Source organism: Hylobates moloch, unplaced genomic scaffold (genome assembly GCF_009828535.3).
Source record: "Hylobates moloch isolate HMO894 unplaced genomic scaffold, HMol_V3 SCAFFOLD_5, whole genome shotgun sequence".
In the NCBI taxonomy this organism is placed as follows: domain Eukaryota; kingdom Metazoa; phylum Chordata; class Mammalia; order Primates; family Hylobatidae; genus Hylobates; species Hylobates moloch.
Genome location: NW_026652280.1, coordinates 141,465,015 through 141,487,536, shown reverse-complemented (window position 1 = coordinate 141,487,536; position 22,522 = coordinate 141,465,015). Strand labels below are relative to the sequence as shown.

General features: G+C 43.8%; 1 protein-coding gene across 1 annotated transcript in view; it reads right to left on the bottom strand.

The window, feature by feature from the left end:
* Positions 1–21,739, bottom strand: part of LPAR3 (lysophosphatidic acid receptor 3) — an 81,277-nt gene extending 59,538 nt beyond the window's left edge. The window contains exon 1 of the mRNA XM_032151984.2: positions 21,588–21,739. The gene's annotated coding sequence lies outside the window, so the exon portion shown is untranslated. The remainder of the gene's footprint in view (positions 1–21,587) is intronic.
* Positions 21,740–22,522: the final 783 nt, after the last annotated feature.

Sequence of the window (22,522 nt, the reverse complement as noted above, 5' to 3'; positions counted from 1 at the left end):
TTTTAGCTGGCTTTCAATAACAATCTCTTCTTCCTCCTAGAAAGAAGTATGGTACATCAAAGACATGGTCAGTCCATACTGTACATATCTTCTTTCTCTAAGGTTCACAAATGTAGGCCAGTCCTCTCCTCTTGGGAAACTCTATCCAGATTGGGAGTTGGATGTTAGGTTAGTTGGTACTCTAGCAACCAATCATGGGTCAGCAATCACGTCTGTTCACTGAATTCCTTTTAATAATTCATGTTAATGGCAAAATCAGGATAGCATGGAAGATTTAAATCCACATGAAATCCCAGAGGTTCATTTTAGCCATTAGTTTCAAGGCCTTTGCACTTGCCATTCCCTCTGCCCAGAAGACTTTTCCCCAAGATACCCAGGGGGCTCATTTCTCTACCTCATTCCTGCTCCAATTCATTTCCTCAGAGATCCCTTCCCTGCCACTCTCTAAAGAGCACCCCATGCCTCCACCCCCTGCTGCACTTAAGCCATTTACGCTGCTTTATTTTTCTCCACAGCATTTCTCCATACCTCAACTATCTACTTGGGTTACGGTCTATCGCCCCAACTTCTATTTAGTCATTATGTCTCCTTAGGCTCCTCTTGGCTGTGACAGTTTTTCAGATTTTCCTTGTTTTTGATGAAGGTATGCTTAGGAAGGCAGAGAACATATGTTGTTATGGTGCCTGCAACAATGCCCAGCACACATTAGGCACTCAGCAAATACTTTTTAAACGTAGAATTAAATGAAGTAATGCTTGTGCACTCATGCCTACATGACCCCTAACCTTTACCTGAATTAAGCATTATTACTTTATGCTTCTTCTGCATATTCTCTAATTTGGGTCTCACAACCCATTCATTCCTCTGGGGAGACTTGGCTCCAAGTCCTGCAAGCTGAGAGGTATAAGGAGTGCGTTCCCTACCTCCAGAAAAGCAGCTCACCTGAGCAGATCAGTCAGGGTCATTCTGAAGGACAGGCTCACAATAGAGACCTCCCTCTATTAGCATGAACACCAGAAACAAAGACTCCTCTCTGAATAATACTTCAAAAGAGGGACCCAATGGCCAAAGCCAAAGAACAATCCAAGCAACAAAATAAAGTAGTACTGGATTATAAGCCGAAGTATAAATAAACATCCATGAGTCCATAGTGACATAAATAAACGATTGAAAAAATAATAAATGGAAGGATGAGACAAATCTCCCAGGCAGAAGAATACCAAATAAATAATATAGATATTCCACTGTAAAGGAGGGGGAGCATAGCTCCTTCATATGTAGGCTGTACATAGGGACCTCCTTCCAAAGAGCACAATATGGAAATGGGGCAGGCGGTGGGGGGGTTAGTGACGTCTCAGCAGAGAAACTTGACAAACACTACTTCAGCCAGATGATCAACATCAACAGTGATAAGTCATGTTGCTAGTCTGTAATCTTGATAAGATGTGTTACTTCATGATGAAGATCAGAGAGTAAAACACAGTTTACTGTGATCTTCCTCCCAAAAACCCATAACCCCAGGCTAATCATGAGAAAAACATCAGATAAATCGCAGCTGGGGAACATTCTACAACATTTCTGACCAGTACTCCTCAAAACTCATCAAAAAGAAGGAAAATCTGAAAAACTGTCACAGCCAAGAGGAGCCTAAGGAGACATAATGACTAAATAGAATATGCATCCTGGGTGGGATCCCGGAACACCGTAAGGATGAGGGTAAGAACTAAGGAAATCTAAACCAAGTACAGATTTTAGTTAACATTAACATATCCCTATCAGTTCATTAACTGCAACAAATATACCACAGTAATGTAAGATTTAATAATAAGGGATACTGTGTGTGGGAGGGGGTATAACATAGGAACTCTCCGTACTATCCGTTCAATTTTTCTGTATATAGAAGACTGCTCTGTAAATAAACAAATATTAAAAATAATTTTTAAAGAGGAGGCATGTTGTTGACTCTACTACACTAATTTTAAAATAAATAAAGCCCCTGTGTTTCATAAGCAGTTACTTTACTCTTTGATATGGTAAAATAAACAGAGGAGTGGCAATTTGTTCAAGATTAAATTTAAACAGACATTGTAACTGAGAATGAGATGCCTCTGATATTCTTGGATAAAGCGAATATGTTTATTAGAGGGGTGCTTGTTAAGGGTAGGGTTACAATTCAGTTTCTGTATCTTTATACTCTCGATCATTTCTCTTCAGAAAGCTAAACCCTCAGTGTTGCTAAAGTTTGGGTTTGGTTACTCTGCTTCTTTTGAACAATTTTTTTTTTTTCTTTTGAGACAAGTCTCTGCTCTGTCACCCAGGCTGGAGTGCAGTGGCGCAATCTCTGCTCACTGCAGCCTCTGCCTCCCGGGTTCAAGTGATTCTCCTGCTTCAGCCTCTGGAGTAGCTGGCATTACAGGTGCCCACCACCATGCTCAGCTAATTCTTGTATTTTTAGTAGAGACGGGGTTTCACCGTGTTGTACAGACTGGTCTAGAACTCCTGACCTCAAGTGATCTGCCAGCCTCAGCCTCCCAAAGTGCTGGGATTACAGGCATGAGCCATCTTGCCCAGCCTCTTTAGAACAAATCTTAAACTCGGACACCTAAAATTGCTCTGATCTAGATCCTGTTTCACGTAGCAACAAAGTCTCCATAATACTGGTCAGTAGAGGTTCCAAGAGGAGAAGCCACAGAGGCAAGCGTACAATGCGTATGCTTGGGAAAATACTTAGTACAAACGCAAAGCTTAAGCATCTCAGGTCATCTTCAGCTCAGAGATGGCGACACGCAGGGAAAACTGCAGCCTGAGCTTAGCAGAATAAACAGGTTCTGGTGTCAGTACAAGTTTCGGAGCCCTTTAGGCAGGGAGGACAGCCTGTGGCACGTCAGGGGGCTCACCTACTGTTCTCTCCCAATCAAGTGGGGTTTACAGAAGGTCTTGGTATATACACACAGCTTCTATCCTAGGACTTGTTTAATAAACAACTAGAATCAAAGATATTGTTCCCCAGATGTTCCTGATGGCCGAAGACTGTCTTAAGCATTTTCATTAAACAGGAAAGCAAACATGAAAACATACAGAATTGAACTAAATAAAAGAGGTGACAGATGAATTTTATGGGATCAGCAAATTCCTTGACTTAGTTTATCCAAACATAACACAAATCTTTACTTGTGTTTGCTTTATATAAAATTTTAATCTTTGTCTAACTCATTAGGCTAGAAAGATGACTAATACATTTTGTCCCTTGACTCATAAAAGGACAGAAAAAGTAAAAGATGCTAATCAAAATGCTTAAAATTAATATTATTTATATATAATATAACTGGACATGGTCTATAATACAGCAAATAAGCCTTAGACCATTGTATAATCACATTTCAGTAGCTTTACTGTTTGAAGGGGTTGAGAACGTCAATTTTTTTTGTTTGTTTTTTGAGATGGAGTCTAGCTCTGTCACCCAGGCTGGAGTGCGGTGGTACGATCTCAGCTCACTGCAACCTCCACCTCCCTGGTTCAAGCGATTCTCCTGCCTCAGCCTCCTGAGTGGCTGGGACTACAGGCCCGGCTAGTTTTGTATTTTTAGTAGAGACAGGGTTTCACCATGTTGGCCAGGCTGGTTTCAAACTCCTGATCTCAGATGATCCACCTGTATTGGCCTCCCAAAGTGCTGGGATTACAGACGTGAGCCATCACGCTCGGCCGAGAATGTCAAATTTTAAAGTGTGAACATTCATAGCTGAAAGAGATATTCTTCTGATACAAAGGACCTTGTCATATGCAAAAATATATTTTGAGACATTTCAAAGTGCTTGTTTATACCAATGACTTCTGCTATGGTATAAATATGTCCCCCAGAGTTCATGTGTTGGAAACTTAATCCCCAGTGCAGCAGTGCGGAGAAGTAGGACTTTTAAGAGGTGGATTAATGGATTAACACTGTTACTGTGAGAGTGGATTTGTTATCACAGGAGTGGGCTCCTGATACAAAAAGAATGAGTTTGGCCAGATTTCCTCTCTGTCTCGCATGCTTGCCTCCCCCTTCCACCCCTCCACCATGGGATGGCCCTTGACAGATGCCAGCCCCAAGCTCTTGGACTTCCCTGTCTCCAGACTCTGAGAAATACATTTATTTTCTTTATAAATTACCCAGTCTCTGGTATTCTGTTTTATAGCATCAGAAAATGAACTAAGGCAAATTCCCATGAAAAGGAAATTCTATTTCTTTACATTGTAAAATTCACAATAGACAAAATTTTGGTTTAAATTATCCGTCCTAATCCAACTGTGGTACCATATTCCCTTTCTCATTCCATTTTTCGTAACCTGTCTCCTGTCTCCTGTCCTGAGAAGGATAGTCAGGAGTCTCTTGCTCCATATGGTTTGTTCCAAATAATCCTGTTGCCAGCAACAGGTTAACAGTGACCTACAGCAACTCCTTCTTGCTTCTGGAGATCATACACACCCAGGTTAGTGCCTGTCTGAATCCTCAGACACTACATAGGACGGAAAATAATATTTTTAAAGCATGCAGCTGTAGCAGGAAACAGTTCTTCTAATCAAGGCTTCAAAGATACTAAAGAAGAGCACTGTTACTGCTAAACAAACAAGCCAGAGGGGCTCCTCGAGAATGCTATGCCTTGGTCAGGAAGCAGCATCCATCACTGGAGAGGAAGGCTCATATCTCATACCCCTCCTCTCCTGCCTGCCTCCCTCTCCTACCCCGTGTCTGTCTGGTAGTAAAGGTAGCCAGGTCGTGTCAATGAATATAACGCACATTTGAATGTGGTGCCTAATCTCATCACATGCATCCTGCAGCTCCCCTCCCTACCCTGTATCCTACAGGGCTGGCCCTTAGGGACTGCTTCCCTGCTTTGCAGCTTCTGCCAATGAGAGGCACAGCAAGAGACTGGAAGGCGGGAGGAGGGTGAGGTTGAGATACTGATTTCTCCTGCCTCCTCCCCTCCAGGTTGCTGTAGGTTGGCTGGGTTAACCACTGTCAGGCATCCCTCTATATACATGTAGCCTCCCCTTCTCCCTCCTCTAGCTTTCAGGTTGAGAGATGTTAACCACTCCTTGCTGCTTCTAGCTCGGGGACACTGTACCATCTCTTGTTGGTTTCTACGATCTCTGCCCTCACTCTGTAAATGGTTTCCCCTCCCCGCCGCTCCAGTTACCAGGTTGACTATCTCACCTCTTGCCTGTGGAACTCTTCTTTTAAAGTACATTGTAATAACAACAAAAACTGTTATTTGAAAAGTCATACATGTTATGGATTTTCTTAAATATTTTAGAATGATCTAGTACACCTTTCCTAATTATAAATATAACAACTCTCAGAGAAAGAAAGGGGAATATATCACATTCCCAAGGGCATGGACCAGTAGCACAATTCTTTTGATGTCCTCAATGTCCCTGTGCAAATATCAAAACCCTAGTAAATTTCTCTGCAGATAGTAAGTGATTCAGTAAATGAATGATCTATGCATGGTTTACTGCATACTGGAGTCTACCTCACAAATGTCCTTCAATGTCATTCAGAATCAGTTCCAACTCTAACTGTATTCTGGCCTTGTGCACCACGGAAATTTCATACATGATATGGATTTACATTTTAATTCTAAGGATTAGCCACATTTGAATTTAGACACTACAGAGAAGGAAGCAATAGACTTTTCTTATGATGTCTGGCAAGGGGTAAGGTAATGACAACCTGAGCCAAGGGGAAGCTGCAGCCGGATGCAAGGCAAAAGCAATGCAAATGTAGTTACAGACCTGCACTTAGGTGTGCATTATGGTTCATCCTACACAGTGGTGTTTCCAGTGACTGGCTAGCCATGGGGGATGCTGGGTAAGTGTTGCTCTCAGAAAAGCTCTGTTGCCTGCAGCCTTAGTGGAACTACTATCACGGCAGATGATCTTTAGACCCTGGGGACATAAGTCAGACATAGGCCCTAAGTAGACAGAGCAGCCTGGGGGCTCAGAGCACAGAGAAGGGGGCTCAGGAATAAGCTCTTCCATATTCCACAGCCTCATCTCACCGTAGCATTCTTAACCTCTGTTCCTTCACCTGCTCTTCCCAATCTGAATACAAATATGCTTGGGGAAGATCAGAGGCAATCCTCAACTTTCAAACCTCTGTAATCTGTACAACTGGAATTTTTGTACATGTTACATTGATGCTCCTAAAGTGGATTTTTATTTATTAGATTCGGACTCTCAGCCACAGGATGGGGTGGGGAGTCCCCTGACGTTGCACTGTATACGCATTCTCTGCCTACCTAAAGGTGTCAGCCTTTACCACCAGACCATGAGCTTCTCAAGGAAAAGAACAGTTTCTTACCCATGATTGTGCCCCTCATGTCCAGTACAGTGGCATGTAGTAAGTAGATGCACAACAAATCTCTAGTCGATGTGTTAGTTGGTTACTTTCAGTTAGCTGGTTATAGGGGGATTTGGAAACCTGATGACAATTGCGTTGAACAATGTTAGGATGATACAGCAGAAGAAAGCAAGTATAGGGTATTCTTGAAAAAAAAAATGGCTGAGAAATACTTGTGACTTCACATGACATTCAACATATTTTATTAAATATTTGACTTAACCTCACTTCTAAATTTGTTAGGAGCAGGGCTAGTATCCTTCTCTCTCTGATTTTTGAACCACAAACAGAATCTGACATAAATTTTTTTAAAGTATTCACTTTGATTGAATAATTCCCAAATCTTCTGTTTACAGTCCTTATTTTCTTTGGTTTCACTGTGGAAGTTGACAATAGTTATTCCCTTCTTCAAACTCGCCTCCTGCCGCCTCAGTGACTTGACTCTCCTGTTTTTTCCCAATGTCCTCAGTATTCCTGTCTCCTGTTTTTCCACAATTCTTGAATTGTAGACACTTCTAGACTTGGTTCTCAGCCCTCTCTTCTTTTCCCTTTAAATTCTCTTCTACCAAAAAATATTATTGCTTAAATTATTTCCTCTACGTGGATGACCCCAAATAATTACCACAAGCCCTGACACCTCTCACGCCCTCTCTCTCATGCTAAGCTACCACTTGCATGTCAGGAACCCAATGTGCCTTGGAGCTAAAACAAGAAGAAAGGCACCATGAGGGCAGCATGTACGCACTCTCAAATGAATTTTCAACCTACCTCAGCTCAGCTGTTGGAAGATAGTGGGCCACCATAAGGAAAAAAGTTTCAACCTTAAACGCCAGGATTTTAACATAGAGGATAAAATCATGGTGACTTCAGGACCCTGGGGTTGTTTGTAATAAAGCATTGGCAACTTGGCAGGATGGTTTGGAACTGGAAAGCCTCCACCCAAACTACACTGGCTAGGACCCTTCGCTCTCCCTCTCTCTGGTGTTTTTCTTGGGCTCAGGGTAAACTGCTGAAGCCACTTTACCTGAGGCCTAGTCCTGACTACTATAGTGTTCCCTGCCTTTGAATCTGCTCCTGACCAATTACTCTGTACATAGCTTTGTGAATTCAAACTCAGCTCCAAGCCTAGGAATTTGGTTTCTGAACTTTCCCACTGAGAATGGTTCTTAGCCTCTTCTCACTTGAACTTTGCATGGTTAACCTCTGGCCTCGACCCTCAGGCTACATTAAAGAAGCTGCAGGACCCCAGGCTCCATTTCTAAGAAGTCATGCAATGGGTGGTACAGTACTAAACTCACAGCTGTTCTAACTCATTTGCCCATAATTGCACATTACCCTGTGACTTCTTTTGTAATTATTTCTTTGTACTATTATTTAGCTTTATGTTCTGCAGGACAGACTGCTAAATCACATTTTCCTTTCTTTTTTTTTTTTTTTTTTTTTTTGAGACGGAGTCTCACTCTGTTACCCAGGCTGGAGTGCAGTGGCGCGATCTCGGCTCACTGCAAGCTCCACCTCCCAGGTTCATGCCATTCTCCTGCCTCAGCCTTCCAAGTAGCTGGGACTACAGGCACCCGCCACCACACTTGGCTACTTTTTTGTATTTTTAGTAGAGACAGGGTTTCACTGTGTTAGCCAGGATGGTCTCAATCTCTTGGCTTTGTGATCTGCCCATCTCGGCCTCCCAAAGTGCTGGGATTATAGGCGTGAGCCACCGCACCCAGCCCATGTGTTGCTTTTCTTACAAAGTAATGGGCTTATAGCTGGGCACCAGGATGCCCAACTGGACACTCGATTTTCCAGCCTCCTTGCAGCTAGGGTGGCTACGTGACTAAGTTCTTGCCACTAAAATGTGAGCATAAATGTGTGCTGCTGCCAGGTCAGCCCCAAAACAATGAAGGTACCCTCCTCCATGTTCCTTTCCCTACCTGCAATTTGGAACATAAACAGGCCTGTGATCCACTTTGAACACCCAGCAGGGAAAAGCCTTTGGGCAGCCTAAATTCACGTAGTCCATGTACTAGTTTCCATCAACAAGAAAATAAGTATAGAAATTGAGAATAAACACTCAGAAAAGTTTATAGCAATTTAATTACTCTGATCTGATCAATCTGATCACCATATAGTATCTGTATCAAAACATCACAATGGCCTGAGCGCGGTGGCTCATGCCTGTAATCCCAGCACTTTGGGAGGCCAAGGCAGGAGGATTGCCTGAGGTCGGGAGTTCGAGACCAGCCTGACCAACACGGAGAAACCCCATCTCTACTAAAAAATACAAAATTAGCTGGGCGTGGTGGTGCATGCCCGTAATGCCAGCTACTCGGGAGGCTGAGGCAGAAGAATTGCTTGAACAGAACCAGAACATGAGCTTGTTTGGGCTGCTCCTTGCAGCTTTTAGCAAGCGAGACAAGAAAGAGATGAGCTCAGGCAAGACTTTTTGCAAGTATGTAAGCAAAGGTGGAAAGGAATGGAGAGCGTCCAGAAACGGAGGGCCTTGGAGAATCAGAAAAGCCAATTGCCCGTGTAGCTCCAGAGTAGAAAATAGTATTACCACTCTCAGCCTATCTCAAAGGCCTCTCAGTAAACTTGCAAGGGACAATGCCAGGCAGGTCTGTAGTAATGATCAGAGTATGGGTGCATCTTCCCACCCGAGTCCATGCTGCAGAGGACCTCAGAGTACACACTACTGAAGAGAGGCAGAGAGATGAGCCAAGCACAGCAGCTGGAAAATAAGTCATGCTTAAGAGCTTGATCCAGAGTGGGATTTGGATGCAGTAACTGACCTGTGGAACTGACTAGAAGTCTATCAAGTTTATAAGGAATTGTAGTGCCAGGGAAGCCAAGTTTGGCCCAGAAAGGCCCACATTCATTCTCCCCCAAGGAGTACACACTTTCCACACCCTTCAGATGTGGCCACAGTGGGTACAGAACAAGCAAGGACTTCCCAGGGGACAAAGACAAAATCAAGGCTTCTGGGAGGCACCGCCCAGAGAGGGGAAGCACGGACCAACCATGGAACTGACTCCACTGCCAGGGCAGGGAGGTCTTAGTAATTCCTGCCCAGAAGGGTTTCATCATTTTTAGGCCCGTTACTTGTCTTCAATTCTTCTGAATGGGAAGTTTTATTGTGGTTTTCTTGTTTCTACTCGTCCACTGAATAGTGGATGTTTGTTAGAACAAAGAACAGAAAGGACATTTTAGAGTGAGTATTTCAAACAGAGGTTAGAGAAGGGACAGCCAGACCTGTGGAGTTCTGGGTTCACCTGCACGCTAAAGGAAAGCATGGCAGGTTGTGAGGCACGGTAGGGGCAGGATGGTGAGGGAAGGGAAGGGGAAGCTTTGGCATCAGCTGGACCTGGGTCAGATGCAGGCACATCACTTTTAGCAGTGGCTGTCACCTGGCACACTGCTGATCTGGCCAGAACCTTTTCCTTCTCTAAAACTGGCATAATCATGATGACAACTATATAGGATTGTTGGATGGACTAAATTAAAGCAATTATTTCTATAGTGCTTAAGGAAACGCTTAGTACATAGGATGCACTCAATAAATGGCAGACAGCACTTTCCAAGGTTAGATAACTCAAAATTTCTAAAAAGTTCGGTGAAACACACAACTGGCATTCTGGGAGATTAACCGTTCATGCTCTAACACCTCAATTTAACAAGGAATGGTGACAAAATCATCCTGTAACTACACTAAAATAACTATAGTCCAAGAAAGAATTTCCTCCTGCCTGAGTATGGGCTCAGTGCTGCAGTGATTAAGCTTAAGACAGCACCATGTTCACTCCGCTGTTGCTTGAAACAAAGCAGGGAGGCAGGAGTGGAAAGCGGGGAGAGGAGGGAGAGGAGAAGAGAGGCAATGCAGTGCAGCAGAAGAACACAGGATTTAGGTCCAAACACTAGCAGATAAGCAGGTGAGCCGAGTATTTAAAGAGCATGGCCCCCACAGCTAACATCACACTCAATGGTGAAAAACTGAAAGCTTTTGCTCCAACATGAAGAACAAAGCAAGGATGCCCACTCTCATCACTGCTATTCAACATAGTATTAGAAGTCCCAGCCAGAGCAATTAGGCAAGAAAAATAAATAAAAGTCATACAGATTGGAAAGGAAGAAGTAAAATTATCTCCATTCATTGACGACATGATCTTATATGAAGAAATCACCAAAGACTCCACAAAAACACCCATTAGAACCAATAAACTAATTCAGTAAAGTTGCAGGACACAAAATGCACATACAAAAATCAGTTGCATTTATTTCTATGCACTAACAACAAACAATCCAAAAAAGGAAATTATGAAAACAATTAAATTCACAATAGCATTAAAAAGAATAAAACCCTGAGAAATAAACTTAATCAGAAAGGCAAAAGACTTACACACTGAAAACTATAAAACACTGATAAGGTAATTTTTAAAGACACAAATAGAGGTAAATATACTTCATGTTCATGAATCAGAAGACTTAATACTGTGAAAATGACCATACTACCCAAAGCAATCTATAGATTCAATGCAATCCCTATAAAAATCTGAATGGCATTTTTTACAGAAATATTAAAAAAATCCTAAAATTCATCTGGAACTACAAAGGACCCTGAATAGCTAAAACAATCATAAGAAAGAAGAACAAAGCTGGAGGCCTCACACTTTCTGATTTTAAAACATACTACAAAGCTATGTATGGTAGTATGGTACTGGCATGAAATCCAACATATAGACCAATGGAAAAGACTAGAGAACCCAAAAATAAACCCACACATACATAATCAACCGATCTTTGACAAGGGTAAGATAGTGTCTTCAACAAATGGTGCTATACATATATAACAAACCTGCACATTGTGCACATGTACCCTAGAAATTAAAGTATAATAATAAAAAAAATGGTGGTAGAAAAAAACAGATATTCACATGCAAAAGGGCATGACCCTGGAGCTAGCCAGACTGAGTTTAAAGCCTTGCTTACCAAAAAGTTAGTTATCTTCTCTATCTTAATTTCCTCATCTACAAAACGGGGATAATAAAGGTAACTTCCTCCTAAGGCTGTTAGGAGATTTAAAGAAGGTGCTTGGAATAGCCCCTAACAAACAGTTGTAATTTACTTATTGTTATTATCGGTGGGATCTGAGAAATGGAGCCTCGATTTCCTTTTTTGTAAAAGGGAGATAAGCTCTAACTTGTCAGGTTAGTGGGACAAAGTGAATGACATAGCAAATGTAAAGCCCCAGTCCACTCCAAGGTCTAGAGGAGTCAGAGAAAGTCCACTGAGCTCCAGGGTGAACTTGTTCCCAAAAGGCTGGGGAAAAGGGACCCCAACAGAGAATATTGGGAAGAGGAGACCAAAGGAAGAATCCTTTCCCTCACACTGGGTGGGTCACCACAATACCACCCCAAAGCCAAAGCCTTCTCTCCTCTACCACTCTAGCCAGAGTCACTAGCTGGTGCTTTTCATTACCTTTTAGTCCCAGAGTCCCAGATGAATGTGTACAATCAGGAAAGAGGGGTTTAGCCAGCTGGGTTGAAAACCTAATGTTTAACATTCTTACTATATTACTACACTTCCTCTAAACTACTCCATCAGGATCTTGGAGTAATCCACCAAAACACATTCACTGATATACTAGTGAACAAATTTCAAAGTTTACATCTCTTTCCCCATTTGATCCCACAGTGAGATGGGCAGTGCAGCATTCTCCATTTTACAGAGAAGAAATCTAGAAATTGGGGACTGATTCACCCTGACCAGCCCTCATCCTTCTGGCCCAGGGCTTTTTTTTTTTTTTTTTTTTTAACAGTACTGACCACTGGAGCCTTTTTTTGGAAGCAAAGTCTCTGCCGCCTGACCCCCAGAGAAATGAAAGACGTAGATTTGTTCTCCATAATGACATTAATGCCTTTTGCAAACATTTACTGAATCCAGAAGAAATATAATTGCAGAAAGTAAAAAGTTTCCTCTTCAAAGATTCCCTTCTTGTTAAATAATAAATCATAAATGTTAGAAATAATAGTTTCTTTTAAAAACTTTCTTCAAGCCTCCTTGCTTTGTGCTAATAACTCTTTGTTAAGCCCTATCCTATGTGGCTATTGGACATGCTCCCAGGCATGTTCCAGCTCACAGCCTATGCCCCTTTCTTATTTGGAAATGTTATTACTTCTTTAAATCTTTCGTAAGCAACTTCCCCTTTTCCTTTGTTCTCCCTTGCCTTTACCTATCTAAAAAAGTTTTAGGCTCTTAGCAAATCGGGTATCAGTTTAGACTGTGAGGTTTGGCTCCGGCCAATGGATGCAGGACACAGCAGTGAGGACAACCCAAATGTGTAAGGGATAAATATGTCTGCTTTTCCTTTGGTGTACTCTCGTGGCAAGACTGCTTTCTGCAGAAAGTAAAAGTTGCCTTTTACTCACCTTCTTTAAATCTCCTAACAGCCTTAGGAGGAAGTTACCTTTATTATCCCCGTTTTGTAGATGAGGAAATTAAGATAGAGAAGATAACTAACTTTTTGGTAAGCAAGGCTTTAAACTCAGTCTGGCTAGCTCCAGGGTCATGCCCTTTTGCATGTGAATATCTGTTTTTTTCTACCACCATTTTTTTTATGAGAGAATTAAATTTATGTTCAAGCGCTATTTCTTTGTGGCACCGGGGAACGAGCATTTTGCATTTCTAACATAATGTTTGCGGTAAATGTCAATAAAAATCTTGAAGCACATCTCTCCTTAGAATTTTTGATAAGAGTTTATGGGGGAAAATCCATATAATCAAATGAAAATATCAGAGTAAAACTCTAAATACATCATAGAAATTAGCAACCATTAGTCAGTTTGCCTGTTTCAGAGAAAGCTCAGAAGAAACTCAGTTTACCTCTACAATGTTAAATGACGTTAATTAACACCTTCTCCTAAAGCATTTTACTTTCCCCATCAACAAAATAGACTATATCAGCTGAGATAGGCCACAGACCTCATTGTCTGTCTATACGAAACTGGGGCGAGAATGAACTCAGAAAGACAAGTAACAACCTGGTAGCAATCCATGGCAAGTTAACCTTGCTGACATTCCTCTTCACTTCCCTCTGTTGGATGTTCCTGGAATTTGCATTTGTGGAAAGTTGCGTACTTGCAATGAACAAGTTCCACTGGTCCTGTTGTAGTGGATTCTACCTAACCTTTTATTCCTCTCATCCCTGTCCAGCTAACATTCCCTCACTGTTCACCATATGTAAGTCAAAGACAGAGGTGCATGAAGACATGTATAAAGATGCAAAATTCCCCCAGGAAACTCATTATCTAGAGCAGCCAGGGCCAATCCTCTCCTCCTCCCAGGGATTCCTAGCAATATCTGGAGACATCTGCATCAGTCATGACTTGGGGGAGGGGGGTACTATTGGCATCTACTGGGCAGAGGCCAGGAATGCTGCTGCACATGCTACAATGCACAGGCCAGCTCTCCACAACAGAGAAGTATCCAGTCCAAAATGTCAGTGGTGCTAAGGTTGAGAAATCCTGACCTAGAGGGTGAGATGAGACATATAATACAGGGTTAAATGTGGCAGAGCTGTAATAGAGCTAAAAGCAGAGTGCTATCAGATTGACAACATTTAAACAAGTGGCTATTACTCAGTGTTGGCAAGAACGTGGGGAAAATAGTACCCTTATAACATGTTGGTGAGAATGTAAACTGATAGAACTTTGGGGGAAGGCAATTTGGCAATGTATAATAAGACTTTAAAATATATACACTATTCCTCTTTGCTTTCCTTCCATTCCTATCTTCTTTCTTCCTTTCCCTTCTCTTTTCTTCCTTCCGCAGAACAGAGCAATCAGCATGTAGCTGGGAACGCAACGTGAGGCTGGGGAGTTTGGGGAGATAGAGGCATGAGCTATGGCTGGGAAAAGCTGTGAGCTAGAGGGACTGGAGACTGATGATTAAGCTACACAGAGACACAGGCTAGCAGGCCTGGCAGCCGAGGACAAGAGGCAGTGGCAAAGGTGGTGGACACAGAGGAGGCAGGATGACCTTCACATTTGGAAGACTGGTTACTTTATGCAAATAAGCAAAAATATTGAAGATAATGAGAGTCAGGTTTTCTAACTGCCAGAGAAGATACGTACAAACATATAAAGGGGGAAGAACAGAAAGCTCTTTGGGTGGTAGATTGAAATTGTAGGTGTAAGTATGAATCATGATTTTATAATACACAGCCTAATATAGAAAAATTTATAAACGTGTGTACACATATACCCATATATTTCCTAGCTCTGTCCTCTGAGAGATCTAGAAGCAATAATACCCCAGTAACAATGGGCACATCAACCTTCTATGTATTGGTGTCTAAATATAATTCTCATATTGTATATTAGATCTCAAGACTTATTCATCCTACGTAACTGCAACTTCGTACCTTTTAATCTACATCTTCTGTTTTTCCCTGTTTCCACTAACGTACAACACAAGGACTACAGTTACTAATACTGTATTGAGGCTGAGCGTGGTAGCTCACATCTGTAATCCCAGCACCTGGGATGCCAAGGCAGGAGGATGATTCAAGGCTGGAGTTGGAAGCCAGCCTGGGCAACACAGCAAGACCCCTCCTCTAAAAAATATTTTTTAAATTAGCCGGGAATGGTGGTGAGCACCTGGAGTCCTAGCTACTTGGGAGGCTGAGGTAGGAGGACTGCTCAAACCTAGGAGTTAGAGGCTGCAGTGAGATATGATCACACCACTGCACTCCAGCCTGTAGGACAGAGCAAGACCCTGTCTCTAAAAAAATTAAAATTAATAAATATTGTATTCTGCTAATTTGCCAAGAGAGTAGATTTTAGGTACTCTTATCACAGATACAAGAAAGGTAACTATGATGGGCATGTCCATTTGCTTGACTGTAGTAATCACTTCATTACATCTATGTTTATCAAGATAAATACATGAAAATATCATGTTGTAAGCCTTAAATATATAAAATATAAATAAGACAAAAGTACCATTCTCTACTAAAAGGGAGGCCTAACTAGGTCAAGGAAAGTACAAGATGAGCCCAGATCATCTGGTGGAGCCAGAAAATAAAGAAATGCTCAATGAATAATAGGGATGTGTTAAAAGGACACAGGAGGCAGCTTCAAGAGGTCCCCATTGGCCAAATTGAGCACAATTTGAGCATTAAAATAAAAAACAATCGTGAGACTTCAACTTATTGAATACATAAGGAATCCATGAACACTTCTTAATAAAAACATAACAGAAAAATAAAGTTCTTCCTTATAGTAGAATGCCAACTAACAAATGTAGAAAGAGTGACGGTGATAAAGAATCATCACTTGAGGCTGGGTGCAGGGGCTCATGCCTGTAATCCCAGCACTTTGGGAGGCCAAGGCAGGTGGATCACTTGAGCTCAGGATTTCGAGATCAGCTTGGGCACCGTGGTGAACCCAACTCCATCTCTACAAAAAATACAAAAAAAATAAGCCAGGTGTGGTGGTGTGCACTTGTAGTTCCAGCAACTTGGGGGGCTGAGGCAGGAGGATCACCTGAGCCCAGGAGGTTGAGGCTGCAGTGAGCCAAGATCATGCCACTGCACTCCAGCATGGGCAACAGAGCGAGACCTTGTCTTAAAAAAAAGAATCACCATTTGGCAACATTCATAGAGGTGGCTGATTCAGGCAGACGTCATCAATAAATGGTAGTTTCTGTAGGTACAGGCTTAATGAGGAACAGGCTATTTGCATAACCTTAGAATACTTCCCCACAAACACTAGTACAAAGGTGTTTTCAAACACCTTTGGGGAAACAAAGGACAAATGGCGAATTTAAGGTGGAGAAATCTGGCAGACACCAACATAACCAGGTGATTGAGGTCAATATCCCAGCGGAGGGATGGGTTGGCACCATGTGCCTTCTGTTGTAAGAAGCTAAGAAGAACCGAGTTTCATTTCTGAAGGATTCCTGCCAAGAACACATGACCTCAGTCAGTCTGTGAAGAAATACCCAATACACCCAGGTTGGGAGTCATCCTACAGCATGCAGGACCTATACAACTGCAAGCACTTTAGGAACAGGGAAAGTCTGAGGAACCATTCCAGAAGAGACATGGTAACTAAATGTAACATGAATCCTAGATCAGACAGGTAGAAGAGACATTTGGGGGATAACTGATGAAACAGGAATGGGCTCTGTGGATTGGATGATAGTGTTTTGTACCAATGTCCAATTCCTGATTTGATGGGTGTATGCTGGTTATATAGGAGGACAGAGTGCATGTTTTTTTTCTTTTATGCTGGAGTGTTTTCAAGAGTGATGAAGAATAATGTCTATGACTTCCTTTCAAAATAAAGACTGATGATGTATATTTTATATATATATATATCTATACACACACACACACACACACAGAGAGAGAAAGGCAGAGACAGAGAGAAGGAGGGAGGGAGACGGAGAAATTGAGATTTCAATCCTAATGCCATGGAGCATAGAGAAAGATTATACTATTTATTTTCTCTTCACCAGACCCATGTGATAGTTTTTGTCCAGAGAAAGGCCTTCTTTACCCCCATTCAAAGAACTGACTTACTAAAAATCAAGCAGGGCAGGAGGTAAATGATTCACTGATGTGCTCCCAATAAATTCTATACTTGATCCCTTGCTTTGGTTTTCTATAACTAGTCACTGCCAATGGCTTTGAGCCTTAACTCTGGCTTTCTACCTCCTTAGGGAGTGAATGCTGCTGATAGACTCCGCTGCCTATCTTTGAATTACGTGGTCTGAGTCTGTCTGGGGGCAGCTCCAGAATTTCTACAGAGGATGTGCTTCGGGACAGCTTGGCTTAAAAGGGGAGACCAGGGGCTTGCCTTAAAGCTGCATTTATAAAGCAAATACACTGCTTTTATTTAGACTGCATGTTTGCTTGGAAGGCCTTTGGATCAACTAGTGCACTTATGGAGGGGCTAATGTGCCCTCCAACCCAGCCCTGCCACCTGCCAAGCCATCCCTTGATAACACCTTGGTCAATCTGCACATGGGTGAGTCAAGGCCAGGGCTAGTAGAAGCTCCAGCTTAATGTCCCAGGGAACAATGCAGACACACGACTAGCTGATGAGCAATTACAGGGGCTGATGAACATCCTCAGGAAGGGGTGGGGCAGGCTGTGCTGGGCAGGTTGCTTTCCAGAGTGACACCCAGTCTGGCCCAGCCTGAGGTGTACAAATGATTCACATCTGAGGAGGGGTGACAGAATCATGGGAGTAGGGCAGTATCAGGGGTCATGGGCAAGGGAGGAGTTCAAGGTTGTAGATAGATAGGACAGGAGGCCAGCCAAGGAAGAGGAATAAAGAGGAGGACATAAGACTGGGGGTGATAAAGAGGGGGGTGGGTATAACCCAGGATGTCAGAACCTTCCACTCAATCCCCTCCCCCACCCCCCAGCTGGCTTGCCAGGACAGGTAGAGAGAAATAAATATCTTTCAGACTGAATTAAGTAATTAGCTTAATTTGGGGGTGGGGGGGGGCAATGCCTTGGGTCAGTTTAGAACTTTGCAGAGTAAACCAGACACCCAAGTCAGCAAGAAGGCACAGGGGTGTGAGGATGGTATAGGTGGACCCAATACATTGTCCAACATTGCCATCAGCACTCTCCTCCTGACCTGTGGGATGGGTGGCCAGCTGTTTGTGTTTGTCCACTAAGAACTGAGATGCACAGACAGTACAGGTAATTCCAACACGAAATTAAAGCTTCTTTGGAACTTTGCCCTATGCCTTTGATCATGTAGTGTTGGGTAACCTCAGTCCTGAAATTTGTCTTCCTCTCATATTCCCCACAGAGCAGTTTCTCAACCTTTGATGCTATTTCCTCCTCGAAGTCCAGTATGATATCAGAGGACGGGAGAGAGGAATATGGAAGAACTGCAGCAGTGCCCCCTTAGCACTCAAAACATGCTTGTGGAGATACTGCCAACCCCCAATAGCCAGAGCTGAGTGGGCCTGCCTGAGGTGGCCCACATCTGGATGCCCTGCCTCTTTAATTCCAATGTTTATACGCTCTTCACAGGGTACAAAGCTCTTTCACATACATAAGTTAATGGAACCCATCAACAATCCATGCAGACAGGTAGAAAAGTAATTATTATCCCCACCATATAAATGAAAAAAAAAAACATGACAATCTATTCAGGGTCACAAGAACTCACAAAAGTGGGACTAGGATTCAAAGACAGAACCCTGTGCTCCAAGTACCTCTAGTCCACCGTTTGTAAAAGCACAAAGTCTCTGCACTTATGCAGATAGCTCCCCAGCCCCAACACCACCTCTGCCATCCATAGCAGGATTGAGTTCCGGGTGACTCCTCCACAAATACAGAATCCAGGATGAGGAACAAAGGATCATCAAGGCCGGAAAGGGGGAGGCTCAGTACCTGCAGGAGGAATGACGAAGGGAGGAACAAAAGGCCCATGGCCAGGAAAAGAGAAAGCAAGTAAGAAAAGTGTGTATAACATCTCTAAGTCACCTAAGGCTTAGAAATCTATCTTTGCACTTTTACCAGAATATACATTTGCACCCATGTTTACACAAGTGTCAATACTTAAATTTTTATCTAGGAGGAAAAGAGGGCAACTAGCATTTAAGGAGTACTTCCTGTATATGACAGACCAGGCTCACTGCTTTCTCTTTTAATCTTGGGAGATGGATATAATCTTCATTTTTACAGATGAGGAAATTAAGACTTAGAGAGGTGAAGCTATGTGCCCAAGGTCACAAAGCCTGGACTGGAACAAAAGCTGGTCTGACTGCAAAGCCTTGGTCTTCCCTTTATACCGCATTAATAATGCCTTGGGCCTGGTCTCTGCCATTTGGAAGCTTGCAAAGACTTAACCACTCTGTTGGGTATAATCACACGCCAGAAAGCATTTAAACTAATGTATACTCCAAGGAGAATGGCTAATGGGTAATCTGAGTTACAATGATTCCCATTTGAGGTATAGTGATTCCCCTTGCCCCAGCCCAAAGAAATAAGAGGCTGGTCTTAAGTTATCACGCACTGCTGCTCCTCAGCAGCAGGCTGAGAAACTTGGAGGAGAAGCAGCCAGCCTTAGGCATGTGTGTACAAGTGATGTTGAGAGTGTGCGTCTGGGTGCTGCCTGGCTAAAATGCTGTGTGTGCATTTCTTCCACTGTGCACGTGTGTTTCTGAAAAATGACATGCTGTAGTTTCTTAAGTAGATTCCGGTGAACACACGTGAAAAACAATCTCATACTTCAATGTTTTCAATTCAGTCTCCATTCATAGAAAACATATGCAGACCTGTTCTAACAAATATCTTGCAGAACAGCAACATATCTAAAATAGGTCTGATCTGATTTAAAAAAAAAGAGTGGTAGTTGATAAACGCATTTGAAAGGTTTAGACAAGAGGGGTGTCATATGTAATTAAATCAAAACCTCAAAGTTTCGAATTCTAAAGACAAAGAAAAAATTTTTGCCAAAATGACTTATTTTCCTAGTTATATGATAGTGACAATCAATGTAAGTGTTGTCCAAATGGTTAGACGTCCAGATCTCCACAGGATAACTAGGTCCTTACTGTCTCAAGGCACAAGAGACAACTCTGGAAGCTTATCTCAAGTACACAACTCTGACTGGCAGGGTTTGCTTGCTCGTCTTTTTAGAACAGTCCAGTTTGTTTAGACAAGCCTGGGTTTACAGAGCCAAGGTGTGTGTTTCTAACCATATCGCTTCTGTCCCAAAAAGAGGAAAACTCTGTTTACTGGACTCAGGCCACTAAATAATATCGGATCCACTGTCCATGGAAAGCAGGGTTAGCAACTGTTGATGGATCACTGGAAAATCCAACAACTCTTCTTAGCAATACAAAAGTCCATGCATTAATGAAACGTTGTGCGGTACATTGAATTTGTAAAGAGGAGATGGACTGTCTGTCTGTAATTGACATTTACTTTATTCTCTCATACAGACTAAGTTGGAACCGTGAGGAAGCCCTTTATTTCTAAACAACATCTCAAGACCAGGTAATGCTACTTTGAGAGGAAAAGAAGGAGGAAGAAAAGCGTTGTAATGACAGTAACAAATTACGGGGGAAACAGTTTGTGGAAATTACTCAGTTTAAAAAAACTGACCTGGCCGGGCGCGGTGGCTCACGCCTGTAATCCCAGCACTTTGGGATGCCGAGGCGGGTGGATCACGAGGTCAAGTGTTCGAGATCAGCCTGGCCAACATAGAGGAACCCCCGTCTCTACTAAAAATACAAAAAATTAGCCTAGCGTGGTGGCAGGCGCCTGCAATCCCAGCTACTAGGGAGGCTGAGGCAGGAGAATCGCTCGAACCTGGGAGGCGGAGGTTGCCGTGAGCCGAGATCACGCCACTGCACTCCAGCCCGGACGATAGTGCGCGACTGTGTCTCAAAAATAAATAAATAAATTAATTAATTAATTTAAAAACTAACCTACAAATGCTTTTCAGGGCCATTTTAATGATTACCTTAATAAGACTAAATTGTTTCCAATATTCACAGTCACTCCTCAAATTACATGCGTGCGGAATTTCTAAGCAATTTTGTGTAGCTGCAACTTGTTGAGGGAAAGCAATAAAGTAACTCTGCTACAGAACAAAAGCACTTTTGTCTCGTGGTGGTGAGGGGGCATACCCTGAACAAACAACCCCGACAGTGTTGCTAGTTACTAGTTCCCAAATCTCTGGAAGCCTGCACATGGTTCAAGCTGTTCCCCAACGGACACAGCACAGTACCAGATGTAACGGGAGGCTGAAAAATGTTATATCCCTAGGCTTCACGAGAGAACCCCAGTTTCCTAATCATCATCGACGGCAATGAGACTGAGTTTGGAAAGAACCACATGTGCAAAGGCAGAGGCAACCCGTGCCGCGCTCTCCTCGCCTCTGCGCCCAGCCTGCCAGCCCTCAGCAGCGGACGCAACGCCGATTTTGCCTCTAGATTGCTTTTTGCTCCTAGCGGGGAAAAAGGTGGGAAAAGAGCGAGTTGTGCCATACACCCGCCGGGAGAGTCTTGTCCCAGGGGTTTGGAGTGGGTCTGGAGCCCAGGCTTGCACGCCAGATAACCCCGAAAAGCCGCCGGCTGGGGCCCCGCAAGCGCCCCTGCGCCCCGGCCTCCCCACGACGCACGCCCTGGTGACGGCGGCTCAGGGTAGCCTCCCCGTGCCCGGACCCTCACTCACCGCTCACGTTCACCCGCGCCGCCAAGCCCGGGAGCGGGGGCCCCTGCGGCTGCCGCATGCCCTCGGGGCAGAGCGCGACGGGGCGACTGGGCGCCGGGCTCCGGCCGGAGAAGCAGCGGAGGACGCGGCGGGCGGGCGGCGGAGCGCCTCCTCTCCAGCTACCGCTGCGACACGCCCAGAGCCGTAGGAAAAGTTTGGCGGTGCGAAGGAGGGACCTAGGGACAGCGGCCCCGCCCCGCCCCGCCCTGCCCCGCCGGGGGCGTTCGACGTTGCCACGGGAGAGCGCCCCCAACCGGCAAGGCCGCGAGCTGCGCTCAAAGGGGCCCGTGCGAGCCGCGGGAGGGCAGCGCTCTTGCAGACGCGTTCCTGCCTGGGATCGTCCCCAGGGAGGTGGTCGGCCCCGAGGGGGAAAGGCGCCCACTAAAGGACCGCTAGTACCCACAAGCCTCACGGAGCCATACCTCGGAGATCCGTATTAGAACGCAGTCCCTCTGTCCCTCTGTCCCTCTGTCCTCAGAGATTTGTTTGAAGTGGCTGCGGGAAGTGCAGCCCACACCCACCACCCCCGTGGGAGGCAAGCTCTACTCCAAGCCCAACCTAACGCTGGAAACCTCGACCCCAAAGCTACCCGAGGGTGCGGACAACCCCCAGAGGCAACCAAAAATGTTTAAGGTTCTTGTAAGAGGTTTCTTGGCCTCCTGGGGCAAATAGTCCTGGATACTTTGTTTTTCAAAGCTGAAATATAAAACCTCCACTGACCCACCTTTAGTAAAGAAGAAAGATGCAAAGTAAAACAAATGTCATGAAGGCGTTGTTCTCTCTGAATTCTGCGAAGCAATAACGAAGTCACAGAAACGTTCAAAGTTGTGCTTTCCTGGTGACCTTACAAAAAGGAAATACTGTGAGGCGAAGTCCTTCCCACTGAGGCTTCAAGC